The sequence below is a fragment of the Antechinus flavipes genome, chromosome 4 (genome assembly GCF_016432865.1).
Source record: "Antechinus flavipes isolate AdamAnt ecotype Samford, QLD, Australia chromosome 4, AdamAnt_v2, whole genome shotgun sequence".
In the NCBI taxonomy this organism is placed as follows: Eukaryota; Metazoa; Chordata; class Mammalia; order Dasyuromorphia; family Dasyuridae; genus Antechinus; species Antechinus flavipes.
In genome coordinates this window covers 456,829,789-456,845,584 of record NC_067401.1, presented here as the reverse complement: position 1 = coordinate 456,845,584, position 15,796 = coordinate 456,829,789, and the positions used below count along the sequence as shown (strand labels likewise).

Sequence of the window (15,796 nt, the reverse complement as noted above, 5' to 3'; positions counted from 1 at the left end):
GGAAAATCCAGAACAGAAGGTTTTGCAAGGGTTAATGTTGGAAAATTACCCTTGAATATGTTTTGTAAATAAAAAGCTTTAATTAAAAAAATTGTAAGCTTAAAAAAAAAAAAAAACATGCATGCATAGATAATTTCCAACATTCACCTCTGCAAACCCTTGTGTTCTAAATTTCCACTCACCCCTTCCCCTAGATGGCAAGCAATCCAATAAATGTTAAACATGTACAATTCTTCTATACATATTTCCACAATTATTATGGTACCCAAGAAAAATCAGATCAAAAAGGGAAAAAAGGGAAAGAAAACAAAATGCAAGGAAACAATAACAAAAAAAGTGAAAATACTATGTTCTAATCCACATTCAGTCCCCATAGCTCTGGGAGCAGATGGCTCTCACCATCACAAGTCTATTGGAATTGATCTCAATCACTTTGTTGAGAAGAGCCATATCCATCAGAATTGATTATTGTATAATCTTGCTGTTGCCATATACAATGATCTCATAGTTCTGCTCATTTTACTTAGCATTGGTTTATTTAAGTCTCTCCAGTCCTCTCTGAAATCATCCTGTTGATCGTTTCTTATAGAACAATAATATTCCATAACTTTCATATACCATAACTTATTCAGCCATTCTCCAACTGATGGGCATCCACTCTATTTCCAATTTCTTGTCACCATGAAAAGGGCTGCCACAAACATTTTTGCACATATGGGTCCCTTTCCCCCTTTAAGATCTCTTTAAGATACAGGCCCAGTAGAAATATTTCTGGATCAAAGGGTATGCACAATTTGAAAGCTGTTTGGGCATAGTTCCAAAGTATTCTCCAGAATGGTTGGATCAGTTCACAAGTCCATCAAACAATGAACATTCATTTTATATAATATTGGAACAAATTGTTCTTTCAAAGTTTGATTAAATTCACTTATGAATCCATCTGGTTATGGAGTTTTTTCTTCTGAAATTCAATTTTGAGTTATTCCATTTATGCCTCTAAAACTGAATTGTTTAAATTCTCTATTTCTTCTTTAGTTAATTTGGGTATTTTACATTTTTATAAGTATTTATTTAGTTTAAGTGGTAGGATTTATTCAATATAGTTGAGAAAAATAATTTCTAACAATATTTTTTATTTCTTCACTTGTGAATTTTCAATTTTATTTTCTATACTGGTCACTTGGTTTTCCTTTTTTTTTTCTTTTTAATTAAATCAGCCTAAGATTTATCTATTTCATTTTTCCATACCCTCTTCTCTCCCCCAAAAAACTAACTCATGATTTTATTTATTAATACAATTGTTCGTTCTCATCAATACAGTTGTTTTTCTCAGTTTTGTTAATTTCTTCTTTGATGTTTAGGATTTCCATTTTGGTGTGTAATTGGAGATTTTTAATTTATTAGTTTTCTAGTATTTTTAGTTGCATTTCCAATTCATTAATTAATTATCTTTTTTTTAGCTAATGAAAACTTTTAGAAATACTGTATAAATTTTCTCCTTTCTTCTGCTTTGGCTGAATCCCCCAAATTTTGGAATGTTGTCTTATTGTTGTCATTATCCTTAGTGAAATTATCTATCATTTCTCTGATTTGTTCTTTAACTAACAATTATTTAGGATTAAATTATCTAATCTCTAGTTAAATTTCAATATTTTGAATAGCTCTGCATTAAATATAATTTTATTGCATTTTATAACTAAAAGATACCCATAATATTTCTGCTTTTCTGTATTTGTGAAATTTTAAATGTCCTAAAATGAAGTAACTTTGTAAAAGTGTTATACATAAGTGAGAAGTATGTATACTACTTTCTGTTTCCATTCAATAATCACCAGAGGTGAATCGTATCTAATTTTTCTAAAATTCTATTCAGATTCTTGGTTTTTTCATGTTTCTTTGTTGTTGGATTTATCTAGGTCCAATGGGATAAATTATCATTTTTGTTTAAAAAAGATCTCTCCTTGTAATTAGTTTAGTTTTCCTTTGAGTATTTAGAAGCTATGCTATAGAAGCATTTCAGTTAAATATTGAAATTAATTCATTGGCTGTGTTACCTTTCAGGAAAATGTAGTTTTCTTCTTTATTTCTTTAAATTTGATAGGAAAAGTCAGCACAGGAAAGAAAGTGAAAGGGGAAGGCTAAGAACCCTGTGCTGGAGCCTGAAGGGGAAATCTGAAGGAGGAGTCTGAAGGAAGGAATCTCAAGACTTTCATTTTCTTCTAAAATTTCCCCTTTTAATTTATCCACCTGTGCCCTCAAGGCCTTCATCCTTGTTCCCAAGGCAACCTTAGGAGCAATGATTTTCAGCTTCCTTCTGGCAGTCTCATCTGTCACCATGTGAATTATCAGATTTGATAATTTGCCTGATTTGACAACTCTTTATAAGTTCCCCCCCACATCCTGGGGAAGACTCTGGGAAAACGGCAGAGGTTTATTTTATTAGGGGCAGGTTAACAAATGGATGCTTCAGCATCCCTTCTCAAGAAGTCACCAAGCACCAATAAGTCTCTTCCTCCTCTCATGGGTCTCCTGATGGAAAGTGTTAATCCACACTTTCTTGGAATTCAGAAAGTCCAATTCTTCTACTTTCTTCCATAATATTGACAAACAAACAAACAAACAAAACCCCTTGATATTGCTACTTAGGTCCAAGTATTCATTGATTTTCTTCTTGCATTTAATTCAGTTCAAAACTTAAGTATGAGTGAGGTACTGTGTTAGGTGATGGGTATACAAAAACAAAAACAAAAAATAAGGGGAGAGAGGCAAAAAATTATTTCAGAATTGTTAACCTGAATAGTTTCCAGTAGGCGATGTTTTCACAGAAACAATGGAGTTAGGAAGACCGGTGGGGAAGCTTATGAATTCTCTTTTGGACACACGGAGTTCCAGATGACAATGGGACTTTCAGGTGGAACTATTCAGCAGCCAGTTAGTAATGGGAGGCTGAAGCTCAGGAAAAATAAAATATGTAAATCTGGAAAACATCTATGTGAAAATCATAATCAAACCTCATCACCAAGTGAGAGAATGTGCAAAGAAAATTTGAGGACTTACAAGAAGTGGGTGCAAGATGCATAACTATAACTAACAATGATAGCAACTCATCTTTATATAGCACATCGAGGTCTGCCAAGCACTGAGAATGTGAGATAACATATGCTACCTCATTCTTATTTTACAGATGAGGAAACAGGCCCAGGGGGTCTGCTCAGGATCATACAACTAATACATTTCTAAGACTGAACTCCAACTTGGGTCTTTTCAATTGCCTTTGTTCATCCCTACCTAGTTACTAATTGTGACTTCACTAAGAAGATTGTAAAGGAAATGTTAGGTTGGAGCTAAACAAAAGAATTGGATGTAAAAAACCAAAGGGAAAATTATCCAGAATTGGAAGTATCATGAAAAACAAAGGGAACATTATCCAGAATTGGAAGCATCCTGAAAAATCAAAGGGAAAATTATCTGAAATTGGAAGTGTCATGAAAAATCAAAGGGAACATTATCCAGAATTGGAAGGAAAAATCATCCAGAAGGAGGGTATGGATCCTAGAATCCTAGAGGGACACTGGACACGAGTAAGTAAGGGCCTTGAAAGGTCAAGAAGGATGAGAGGCAAGAAAAAGCAATTGGATTGAACCTTAAGAGACAGTTGGTGACCTTAGTGAGAATGCTTTAAAAGAAACCAGATTTCAAGGAGTGGGGAAATTAGCAGGAGGTGAGAAAATAAGAGATTAATCTTTGCTCCTCTATTCACTCAGTCATGCACTCTCAGAGTCCTGACACAGGACAAGATTCTGGGATGTGGGATTGGAGCTAGAAGCCTTCCAGCCCAATAACCTCATTTCAGAGGAAGCAGACACCTGGGCAGGGTCTTCCCCAAAATTTCATGGCCAGAAAGGCTCCGCTCTTTCTGATTCCAAGATTAGCACCCACTCCTCTCCTAGGATGTCTCTCTCTGGCTCCTTTCACTTCCCACTCTTAACCAGGAATGCTTCATTCTCCCGGACATCTGTGGAAGGGAGACCAGTGACTGCACAGCCATGGTGGAGGGCTCTGGTCATCTCATCTGGGCAGTCTCCTCCCCTCGCTGGAAGGAGCCTCTGGTTTTATGGGTAGCACCAGTGACAAGGACTTTTGGAGGAGTGCCTCTTTTCCTAGGTGGAGATTCTGTGGCTGGAGCCCAGGAGAAAAGCTTCCTTTATTTATTGTATCCCTGTCTGCAAGACAGGTGCTCTTCTCTTCCTGTCCTGTCTTTGTGCCGATGGCAAGTGACATGTGGCCTGGGGCAGGGGGTGTGGAGTGACCACTGATGGGAATGATCAGAATGGAAGCAAGCTGGTGTTGGGGCAACATCTCCAGTCTTGGAGCAAGAGGCGAACTTTGGACAAGTCCAGGTGGCTTCCTGATCTTTAGGCAGAACTGGCTGAGTTACACAGTGGTTGAGCTCTAAACCTATTTGTAATGTCAGAGAAACTGAGGCAAGATAGAGATTAGAGAGTTTTTAATATTTTATTTGGGTTTCTGAGAGGGAGAGATCGTCTGGGACCAGCCTTTTAGTCTCAAGGCTGATGTTTTAAAGCATTCGACATCAGCATCGAACGTGACATTCCAATGGATTATATATGGTTCCAGAGATCAGGGAGAGAAAGGCAAGGGGTGGAGTCCAAACATTGGTAAACACGGGAATTTCCCGGAATGAACCATCAATATGATTCTAAAAGAGTGGAGAGTGAGGACCATAAATTCTTGATAATTTAGGAGGATTTAGGAGCCAGGATGTCTGAACTTCTCCTTATCTGAGATTATACAGTTAACAGTTTTTTACTCTTTTGAAATGCCAGAGTGGCCAGGTCTCCACAGCCCTAATTATTTCAGTCCTAATGAACAGGTTGCAACCAGGGGGATTGAGGCAGAACAATTCAAGGAACTGAGGTAGAACAATTTAGGGAGACTGAGGCAAGACAATTTAGGGAAACTGAGGTAGGGCACTAAAAGAAAACTGTGGTACAACATATTCTCCTACAAAGATGACCTCATTGGTGGCCATCCACTCTCCCTTCCCACTCTGCCTCAATAGAGGAGCTAACTTATGTGACTGAGGGTGAATAGGGGCCTGATAGTTTAAGACACTCTCATAGGCTTAAACCCATAGCTTGGGACTTTATAATAACAAAGCTATAGCTAAAAGGTTGCAGGTGTTTGATTCCCTCCCATTTCCCACCAACTCTTAATTAGCATTTAAGTACCTCTTTTTTTTAAAAATTCTCTTATTTCTAAATTAGCTTTTCAAGATTAGAATGTAAGCCTAGACTCCCCCAAAGAATGAGAGAAAAGGTGGGGCTTCTCTACTCAGAGTATTTAATCTTTTTTTGCTATTTTTATTTTGCACTTCTTTTAAAATTTTTTTAAATTATAACTTTTAATATACAAAACATATGCATAGGTACTTTTTCAACATTGACCTTTGCAAAAACTTCTGTTTCAACCTTTCCCCTCCTTCCCTCCACCCCTCCCCTAGATGACAGGTAGTCCCATATATGTTAAGTATGTTAAAGTATATGTTAAATACAATATATGTATACATATATACTGTTATCTTGTTGCACAAGAAAGATTGGATTTCAAAAGAAGGTAAAAATAACCTGAGAAGAAAAAAAAAATGTAAGCAAACAGTAACAAAAAGAGTGTAAATGCTATGTTTTGGTCCATGCTCATTTCCCAGTATTCTTTCTGAGTGTAGTTGGTTCTTTTCATTACAGATCAATTGGAACTGATTTGGATCCTCTCATTATTGAAGAGATCCATGTCCATCAGAATTGATCATCTTATAGTATTGTTGTTGAAGTGTATAATGCTCTCCTGTTTTTGTTCATTTCACTCAGCATCAGTTCATGTAAGTCTCTCCAAGCCTCCCTGTATTCATCTTGCTGGTCATTTCTTACAGAACAATAATATTCCATAATATTAATATACCACAATTTATTCAGCTATTCTCTAATTGATGGGCATCCCTTCAATTTCCAGTTTCTAGCCACTACAAACAGGGCTGCCACAAACATTTTGGCACATACAGGTCCCTTTCCCTTCTTTAATATCTCTTTGGGATATAAGCCCAGTAGTAGGACTGCTGGATCAAAGGGTATGAACAGTTTGATAACTTTTTGAGTATAGTTCCAAATTGCTCTCCAGAATGGTTGGATCTGTTCACAGCTCCACCAACAATGTATCAGTGTCCCAGTTTTCCCACATCCCCTCCAACTTTCGTCATTATTTTTTCCTGTCATTTTAGCCAATCTGACAGGTGCTTTGTACTCCTTTTGCTGACAAATACCGTACCAGATGGGAGAATCCCTTTCTCTGGAGATCATAATTTTTTTTTTCTCTTCCTTTGAGAGTCTCTGATTGTTTTTGTGGTCGATACTGTCCCACACATTGTTCAATTTTTAATGTGAACATTTATACCTCTGAAATGGGAAATGCTACAACTCAGGGCTTGATTTATTGTTTTGTCCATTGCTTACACTTAAGAATGTGGTAGGGAAAATGTTACTAATGCAGATTAAACTTCAAGGAGAATCCTGGATACTCTCCAAAGGCTTGGTGTCTGAGGTTTCTCAGCACCCGCTGTGGTGAGAGGCACCCAGGCTGGCATAGATTGTACAACCCTGGACATTCCCCTCCTGGGTGTGGATTCCTTGGAACCCCTCAATAGTAGAATTGAACTTTTGCCTTCTAGAGTTGACCATACTTAGGAGAATCATTTTAATGTCACCTTGGTCACAGTCAAAGTTAGTCAGTTAGTTCTTTTGGACTCGGAAATATAGAGTGGAGAAAGAGGTGGTCTCCTGACTTACTAGTCCCCCAGGGTCTGTTCTCTGTATCCATTACTGTTCTTGTACAGCCTGCCCAGATGCTCCATTTGATAAGAGTATTTCCACATGAACAAAAGTAGTCAGCAGAGATTACATATCTTTGGGGGGAGCCTTGGCAAACACCATTGGTGAGGGACAATTTGGCCCGATATTCCTGCCCAAACTGCTTGTGGGTCACAGTCATGTGACTCGATAGGTCCTGAGACACATCTGTCTGTCTATGGCATGGGTGTGAGTTTGGGAATGTAATGATTTCAAGGAACAGAAACTTTACATGAGGAATTTCCTCTTATTTCTTTCCCTCAAGGTGAGACGGCTACAGGTTGGAAGCACTCAGGTAATTTTCAGTATTTAGAAAGAATTGTCCTGAGCTTGTAAACTTGCAGAGGGCTTTGAGATAACCATCAGAACTATAAACTACAATCTGAGCTCTCTCTGCTCTCGGGCTATGCCTGGAGGGCCTTTCCTTCTCCCAGGTGCTTTGTAGAATCCTTTGTTTAGAAGAAGCCTTCAGGGCTCAGCTCCCAGTTAACTCTTATCGGACTCTTTCCCTCTCTTAGCAGGAGGAAATGCCTCTGGAAATGACTTTATATTCACTCGGTGAAATGGAACAGAGTGGAATATGAAGAGAGAGAAGTAGAAAGCTGTTCTTTTTTTATTTAATAATATTTCCCCCCAGTTATATGTGAAAACAATTTTTAACATTCATTTTTAAAGAAATTATTTCTAAATTCTCTCTCTTCTCAAGCAGTAAGTAATTTGATATAGATTGTAGGTGTGAAATCATGCAAAACACATTTCCATACTAGTCAAGTTTTTCATCAAGAGGATTTTTTTTAAATAAATGAAGAAATGATTTTTGTTTTCCAGATGATGGTCAGGTTATGGAAGTGTCTGGGTCCAGTATTCAAATCCAGTTCTCTCAATTCAATTTCAAACAGCATATTTTAAAACCTGATTATTTGCCAGGAAGAACTTTTCAGTGTAAATGTTGACATTGCATTATGACTGAAGGGCAAGGAGAGACTTGGAAAGATTTTGATGATGGAAGAAGGTAGTATATTTGCAAGAATTTTAGCAGATAATTCTGGAACCAGCAGTTTGGTAGTACTTAATCTTCTGGCATGTTTGTACTCAAGAGGGTTCTACAAGAACTCAATCTGCTTGAGTAATATGGGACAAAACTATCCCCAGCCTCTCATATTTACCTTAGAGGATTTTCTTTCCAGCTTTTGGTTGTAGGTAAATTTTGAAGGAAAAGCCCATCTTCTGTATAAAAGCATTGTCTTTTTTTGAAGAATTAAACACTTAATAATCTACTTGTTGGGGATTAATTGTAATGCCGGAGAAACTGAGGCAGGAGAGAGATTAGAGAGTTTTAATATTTTATTAATGGGAGAGTAAGATTGACTGGACAGGACTCTCGTCTCAGATTATCCAGTCAGACAGAGATAAGTATACTGGGACCAAGGAATCCATATTGGTCCCAGGGCTGGAGGACCCAAAGAATCCAGCGTCCAGCATACAACTGCCAGCTGCCATACTCCAGCCATGAATGGAAGAACCCCAACTTCTCAAATACCTTTTTGGAGACAAAGAAGAGAAAGGGAGGGAAAGTTTTTATCAGGGAGAGGAAGCCATAAAACCTAAAAATTCCAGAGACAAAGAAGTAAAGATATCATGGGTTAATCTTGGAATATTCTAAAGGAATATTGTAAATCCATAAAAGAATCAGGAGATCTACTCTTTTATCTTGCTAATTTATAACCCGAGAGCAGAAGAGACAGAACAGTAAATGAAACTGGGACAGGGAAACTGAGTCAGGACAGTTAAAGAGAACTGTGGCATAACATAATCACTTAACCGGCATTTATTAAGTGCCCTCTACGTTCCTAGTGCCATGCACCGGAAATACAAAGACAAAAATGAAACAAGTTCTGCCTTCAAGGAAGGTGTCCTATCGAGGGAGAAAACACGTCCATATAAAAATGTGTCAGTCAGAAATCATTTAATAAAAAGAGACTGAAGAGATCTCTAGAAGCAAAGCAAAGTTTATTATATGTTCTCGCAAGAATTGGGTATCCTACTGATCCAGCAGACAATCGAAGGGAGGGCAGGGTCAATGCTTTTAATCCCTAAAGCAAATTCCCCCTCCCACCACTGACCCTCATCCTTACTGGCTGAGGATCTTACATTCTAAATTCGGGAACTACCCAAGAAATTGAACTTGACCATTAAGTACATAGTTGCCCATATTTGGCTGAAATAGGGAGGATAACAAGAAAGGGATTTAAGTATGCTCTTAGGGGATAACAGGGAGGGGATAGCCTGGAGACTTTAATGTCTTTAAGATAGAAGGGAGGAGACTTTAAGTATGCCCTTAAGAGGATAGCAGGGAGGAGACACTTTAAGTATGCCCTTGACTTAATGCTTAAAGTCCTTCAGGCCTACTCAAACTTTGAAATAGATGAAGCCTTACTCGATTTTCACAATTGTCTTGAAAGATCTTACTTTATTTCAAAGATGAAATAACAGTGGGTCAATCAAATCAACAAATATTTATTAAATATATGTCAGGTACGATGCTAGGTGCTAAGGATAAAAAAAGAAAAATAAGTGAGTCCTCCCCTCAAGGAGCTGACATTTTATAGGGGTAGACTATGTACACACACACATATATATATACAAAATAAATACAAGGTAATTTGATATATGCTACCAGAGCTGAGGGATCTAGAAGGGTCTCATAAGGAGATGGCTTTCCTGCTGAACTTTGAAGCTCAGGAGAGTTGCTAAGAGGTAAAAGTGAAGAGCAAGCACACTCCAGGAATGGGGGACAACTTTCTTTAAAAGTAGGGAAACAGGAGGTGAAATGTCATGTATGATGTTTAGCAAGAAAGTACCAGAGAGTTCATGAAAGAGGTCATGTACAATAAGCCTGAAAGGCTGTGAAAGGTTTTAAACATCTAAAGGAAAAGTTTGTAATAACAGCTTGCATTTATGTCGTGCTTTATAAACATCATTCCAATTAATCTTCATCACAAACTTTGAAGGCAGATGCTATTATTAATCCCATTTTGCAGACGAAGAAACAGAAGAAATAGAGACTTGCCTCTATTACAGCACCAATATCTTTCTAAGGCAGCATTTGAATTCCCTTCTGCCCAAACCTAGTTACATGGTGCCATCCAAGTGCTTTATGTGGCTCTCTAGCACCTCGAGCCTTTTTAGGAGCCAAAGGAGTTCATTGTACAGGGGAGATGTGGTATGAACTGGTGCAGGGAATTACTATGTGACCAAGAACATCATCTCGTTCTGTGAGTGGAGTTCAACATTTAAATGATAAAGATTCCCCCATTTAGGTGATTTCAACAATTCAGCCCATCAGTCTATCATTAGTCACAATTGGACTTTGTGTAAGGCTCCCAAATCTTTGGCTTTTTTGGCTCATGAGCCATGTAAAGAGATTGTCTCTTTTAAACTTGATAATGATTCTGTGGGATGAGCACTACAATACTATACCAAGTATAACCTTCTCTCCATTATACAGATGAGGAAACTGAAACCCTTAAAAAGGGGAGGGATGTGTCTGGTCATCCAGCTGTGAAGTGAGAGAGGCTGGAATTGGATCCAAGCTTGGCACTCAAAGCTCTTCCATGTTCTGGAAAAGAAACAAAGACATTGCAAAGGGCGCTGGTTAAGATCTAAACCAAACCATTTAACATTATTTGCTACATTTCTCCTCAGGTTGACTCTTGAAAATTACTCATTAAAATCCTCCGAATTGATTCCCAGTAACTCTTCAAGAGAACATTGCTTCTTTTTCCCTTTCCTTCGCTGTAGCCTTGCTTCTTAAATTACAAATTGTCCAGCTCCCTTTGTTCCTTCCAAGTTTCTTCCTCCACTAGTTATTTGATTCCTATAACATAGCTTCAGAGACAACATTCCTCCCCAAATCTCCTTCCTGAGAGTATCAGCCATGATGGTAAGTAAGTAGGTCATATCTGGAAATGCTTTGGGAAATATATCACTGACACTGAAAATCAGACACCAAAGAAAATTTAATAAAGAAGAATCTTAAGGAATCATCCTAATGTTTCTGGCCAGAAGAGAGCTCCGATCCTCTTTAGGAAGAGGGAGTGGAGCAGCTTTACCTTATTAGTTTGGCACAGTCCCTCCTTTCAGAGAATGGACTGGTCTGTTGCTTTCTGGGTTACAATCTTTCTGATATATCCACTACATGTTAACCTCTAAATATATAGAAATAGGTTCCTGCTCCCTCATCCTATATCCCATGTTCAAAAATGGCAGAAAACTTTTCCCATGGGGTATGCTGTTTAATATTCAATTAATCTATTAAGCAGGTGCAGTAGTGATTTGGTCAAAGCCAGCATTGATAGCAACTAGTCTGGGCTGGAGGATAATATCTTAAGTTTGTGGTTTTCTCAAAACCAAGGGACTATTTCTGATTGGCTGAATCCACCTGTGCCTTCCTGGCTTCCCAATTTCTTGTTTGCTCAAGGCTTCTATTAATCACTTAATTGTGCTCAGCTCAGATTTATCATTTCCCCTTTCTGACTTTTGGGGAGAGGGAATTCTGCGGACAAGGGAGATGTCAATCTTCCACAGGAATCATGACTACTTCAAACTGCAAAGGGGCACAGTTAGGTCATTCTATAGGAAAACCTTTTAAGAACCTTATTTCAGTCAGATTTATGCATCTAGCAATAGACAGAGATTAACTAGGCCAAACATTTATTTGCCTACTTAATTAGGATATAATGACCATATATTTTCAGATAGAAAACTCCAAGATCTCACATACTTGAATTGTGTTTATAGAATCTACTGACTACTTGTCCTGGTTATAAAAATTTGCTCTAAGAGGAAAAAGCAGGGACATGATCATAGCAGCATCAAAACTGACCCTTAAGGCTTCAGCCTGAGAGCATAGACAGGACAGGAGAAAGCATCCTTAGATCGGTTTGCCTTAGGTAAATGCATGCAATAACAATTCCACTATATAGCCAGACTCAGGAATAATCAGGTAGGTTCTTATTCAAAGAAACACCTTTGAAAAACTGAGTCAGGAGGATCCTCTTGAAGAGGTTTAGATTTGGGGTACCCAAATAAAATTAGGGTTTCTGGTGGTCAGAGAGTTAAATAAGGTCTAGTGGAGGCGCAAGGGTAGGGAGTTCTGAGGATTCCCTTTCTGGTGGCGCAGAGCTCCTCTGTAAAGGAATTTACAGACCTGATAATCTAGATTGATAAAAGAGGTTTATTATGGAATTGGAAGTAAGGTTCAAGTCTAGTTAAGGAAATAGATGAGAGTAAAGAGGTATTGGAAACAATATTCCAGTGGGTAGAGACCGTTGGGGTTGGAACTTGTGCAAAGAGAGGATTTTAGTTTGGCTCTTTTTATAACGAGAGATTTAGCTAAAGGGGGCCCTTGGGTAGAGTCCCAAGTTGGCTCAGATCCAATGGGGGCTGGGACAAGCCCAGAATTCCTATTCAATCCTTTTGACCAGGATTTGTGAATCAAAGGTCCTAGCTTCTTGAAGTGATAATGCATCAGCCAGGAGGGGCTGGGAGGAATCTGAATCACAAATCAATCAGAAAGAATCACAAATCAGTTTCTTAAAGGGACCACAACCAGCTTCACTCTTGCTCAGACACTAACCTTCACATTTAAAAGTTCAAGATCACAGTCCTCTGAGTAGCTTGTGGCAATTTCCTTTCAGATGATGGATTACTGACTTGATTTCATTAAACAATCATACCTGAATTTCTCTACTAATCCATTCTTAAGTACATTTTGTTCCAATGTTATTCCACTAACCCCTCTTAAGGGAGCAGAATTCAGAGGAAAGCTTCCAGCCATCTTATCAAATGGTCCACCAGTAATCAGTAAATATCACTGTTGTCATTTCAGTAAAATCTAACTTGAATAACTCAAGTTAGCTGACAGAGATTGTGCCCAGCAACTTAAAACTTAATCGCAAAAGCCCCAGAACCTGCTAAAATGTTTCAGCAGTTCTGTAACTTGAACTATTTCTGCAGACCCAAACTGGCTGGTTCTAAGTCCATAGAAATGTCAGATTTTTTTTTCTTTTTTCCTTTTTTAGATGTGGCAGTTAAAGACTTTCCCTATCTCAAAATTAGTCCTTCCTCTCTTGAGCTAAAACCTATTTGCATAAATCCAATTATATACAAAACAAGTCCTTTTAAATCCCAAATGGACTGATATTTTCCTTGATAATTTGGCTGATAGAGCTAAACTCAAAAGATGAAACACAGGCGCGCGCTCTCTCTCTCCCTCCCTCCCTCTTTCTCTCTCTCTCTCTCTCTCTCTCTCTCTCTCTCTCTCTCACACACACACACACACACACACACACACTGCTTTAAATTTCTTTTCCTTTTATCTAGTACAGAGTTATCTCTTCTCTTCCAGGCTATTTCTTGACCCCTTCCTTGTTCCTACTCTAAGGAGTCTCCTTTTCCCAGGAATTCTGCCCCTTTCCCTAGGTCTAGAACCTATTCCTCTCATCTGCAAATCCAGCAAGTTTTGGTGCAGCCCAAATCTGACCCCTCAAGACTTCTCTGCCTCCTCAAGATTTGTGTGTGGATTTCCTGTAGATTGTTTCTGCAATCCAGCCTAGCCTCTAGAAAGGAACTTCCAGATCCACAAAGGGTGCTTCTTACCTTTGTTCCGTATATTGACTTGCCCCATCTGACAGTAGGGTACCTGATCGTTAAGTTTCTTCTGGCTATCTCAAGGCAATTCCAAACAGGAAGTCCTGAATTTGAAAGGACCAGGGGTTCAACCTCCAGACTGTTGAACTCAATGGGAGTGCTCTTCCTAAAGGGTCTGAGGTCCACAAGTCAAATCATATGTTGGCGAACAAAATTATTAAAAAAAAAAAAAAAAAAAACAACTCTTGATGCTGAAAAGCAGATATCAAGGAAAATCTATTAAAGAAGAATCTTCAAGAATCATATTAATGTCTGCCTAGAAGTAGGCTCCCGTCTTCTTCAGGAAGAGCACAGAAAGGTAGAGAAAGTTTCTACTTATTAGTTTGGTACAGTTCCTCCCTTCAGAGACAGATTAGTCAGTCCTCTTCTGGGTTACAAACTTTCTGATACACTCACTACATGTTTCCCCCTAAATATGTATAAATATGTTTCCCCTTCCTCATCATACATCCCCTATTCAAAAAATGGCAAAAAACTCCTCTTATGGGGTGTGTTGTTTAACATTCAGTTAGCCTATTAAGCAGGTGCAATAGTGATTTGGTCAAGTCAGTCCAAGTAGATTGGGCTGGATTGGCTATTAATCTTAAATTGTGATTTTCTCAAAATCACAAGACTTTCTGATGGGCTGAGTCCACTTTTCCTAGCTCCCCAATTTCTTGTTTACTTAAGGCTTCCATTATTTACTTAATTGTTCTGTAGAATCTTAGCCTTTCTTAACCTCTCAGGTCCTGAAAACCTCTTGGTTAGTGGTACTGACTATTCTACACTATCTCCAAGCTTGCAACACTCTGTAGAAACCCAACTTTTCAGTATTTTTCACATTACTATGTGCTAAAAATCTGGAAATACAAAGAAAGGGAAAAGCAGCTCCTACCCTCATGAAGCTTATATTCTAGCAGGAAGACAGAATGTGAATAATTAGGTGCATGTAAGACATATGAGTGGATGGAAGATAACTACAGAGGAAGATGACCATCAAGTCATTTGGTGGACGGGGGAAAGTGAGGAGGGAGACCTTTCTAGACATGGGGGAAAGCCAATACAAAAGCATGGAGGAGCAAGCAGACTAACATGACTAAATATTAAGAGGGTATTGAAAGGAATCAAGCAAACGAAGACTAAAAAAGCTGAAAGGGCCAGTTGTAAAGAGCTTCCAACAGAGAAGCTTCTGTCTGCTCTTGAATGCAATGGGAGCCCCACAGGTTTCCAGAGTAAGGGGATGACAGGGCTAGTGCTCTGCTATTGGAAAATGACTTTGGCAGGGTTGTGAAGGAGGGAGAGCAATGAGCTGAGAAGCGGAGACCGATTACAAAAGCCCAGAGAAGGGACGAAGGGAGCAGAGAAGGGGATTTCTATTAGAGAAGTTGTGAAGGGAGATGGGAGGCTAGACGACAGATTGGATCTGAGGGCTAGGGAGAGGGATAGCTCCGGCTGAGAGACCGGGAAGTGTGTGTGTGTGTGTCTTTCACTGCAACAGGAAGGTGCCTAGGGGAGAGTTCTGGAGGAGAAGGTCTGGGGCTGGCCAAAGGAGTTCAGTTTGGGACAAGTGAGGCATCCAACTCAAAATGTCCACTAAGACGGTTGGACGCGGAAGAGGAAGGGTCAATAAGGCGAGAGCAGAAGGCAGCAGAAAGCAGTCTGGTGGACACGCAAATCAGAGCGTGTACACCGGAGGGAGGGGGCGGCCAACAGCCCCGGAGGCACCAGAGGGAAGGGAAGGGAAGGGGGCGTCTGCATCGAGCCCGGGAGCTTAAGGAGCCCTGCTGACGGGTTTCGTAAACATCCCAGCCCGAGCCAGGTCGATCACAATGCGCCGGGTCAGCACAATGGTCGGGGCAAAGGCTAGGTGGGCGTTGAGCCGGGGGCTGGCTGCGGTGGCCGGCCCATGGACCGTGACCTCGACTCATTCCAAGTTCGCTCCTCCCAGTTTGCCCAAAGCTCCCCCGAGCCCTTCTCACCCCGACGGGAGCCTCGGGCGGGGGAACAAGTCCGGCCCCGAATCGGGGCCCCCGGAACCCAGCCAGGTGGCGGGACTGACCCCAGGTTGGAGGCTGCCGTGGACGTCAAGGCAACGCCTCCAGCGCCCTCCAATGAGAGACGGGGGCTCGCTCGGGGCGGCTCCTCATTGGACGGCGCTGTCTCCGCCCCGTGGGTGAGCGACGCGG

General features: G+C 39.9%; 1 long non-coding RNA gene across 2 annotated transcripts; it reads right to left on the bottom strand.

The window, feature by feature from the left end:
- Window positions 1-8,246: 8,246 nt before the first annotated feature.
- LOC127563166 (uncharacterized) lies at window positions 8,247-15,087 on the bottom strand. Of its 2 annotated transcripts, XR_007953908.1 has the most exons (3): window positions 13,624-15,087; window positions 10,401-10,539; window positions 8,247-8,460 (listed from the first exon to the last, which is right to left on the bottom strand). It is a non-coding gene; the product is annotated as an uncharacterized LOC127563166 (long non-coding RNA). The 2 variants fall into 2 exon arrangements; XR_007953907.1 differs by having other exon boundaries at window positions 8,247-10,539.
- Between the last annotated feature and the right edge of the window lie 709 nt (window positions 15,088-15,796).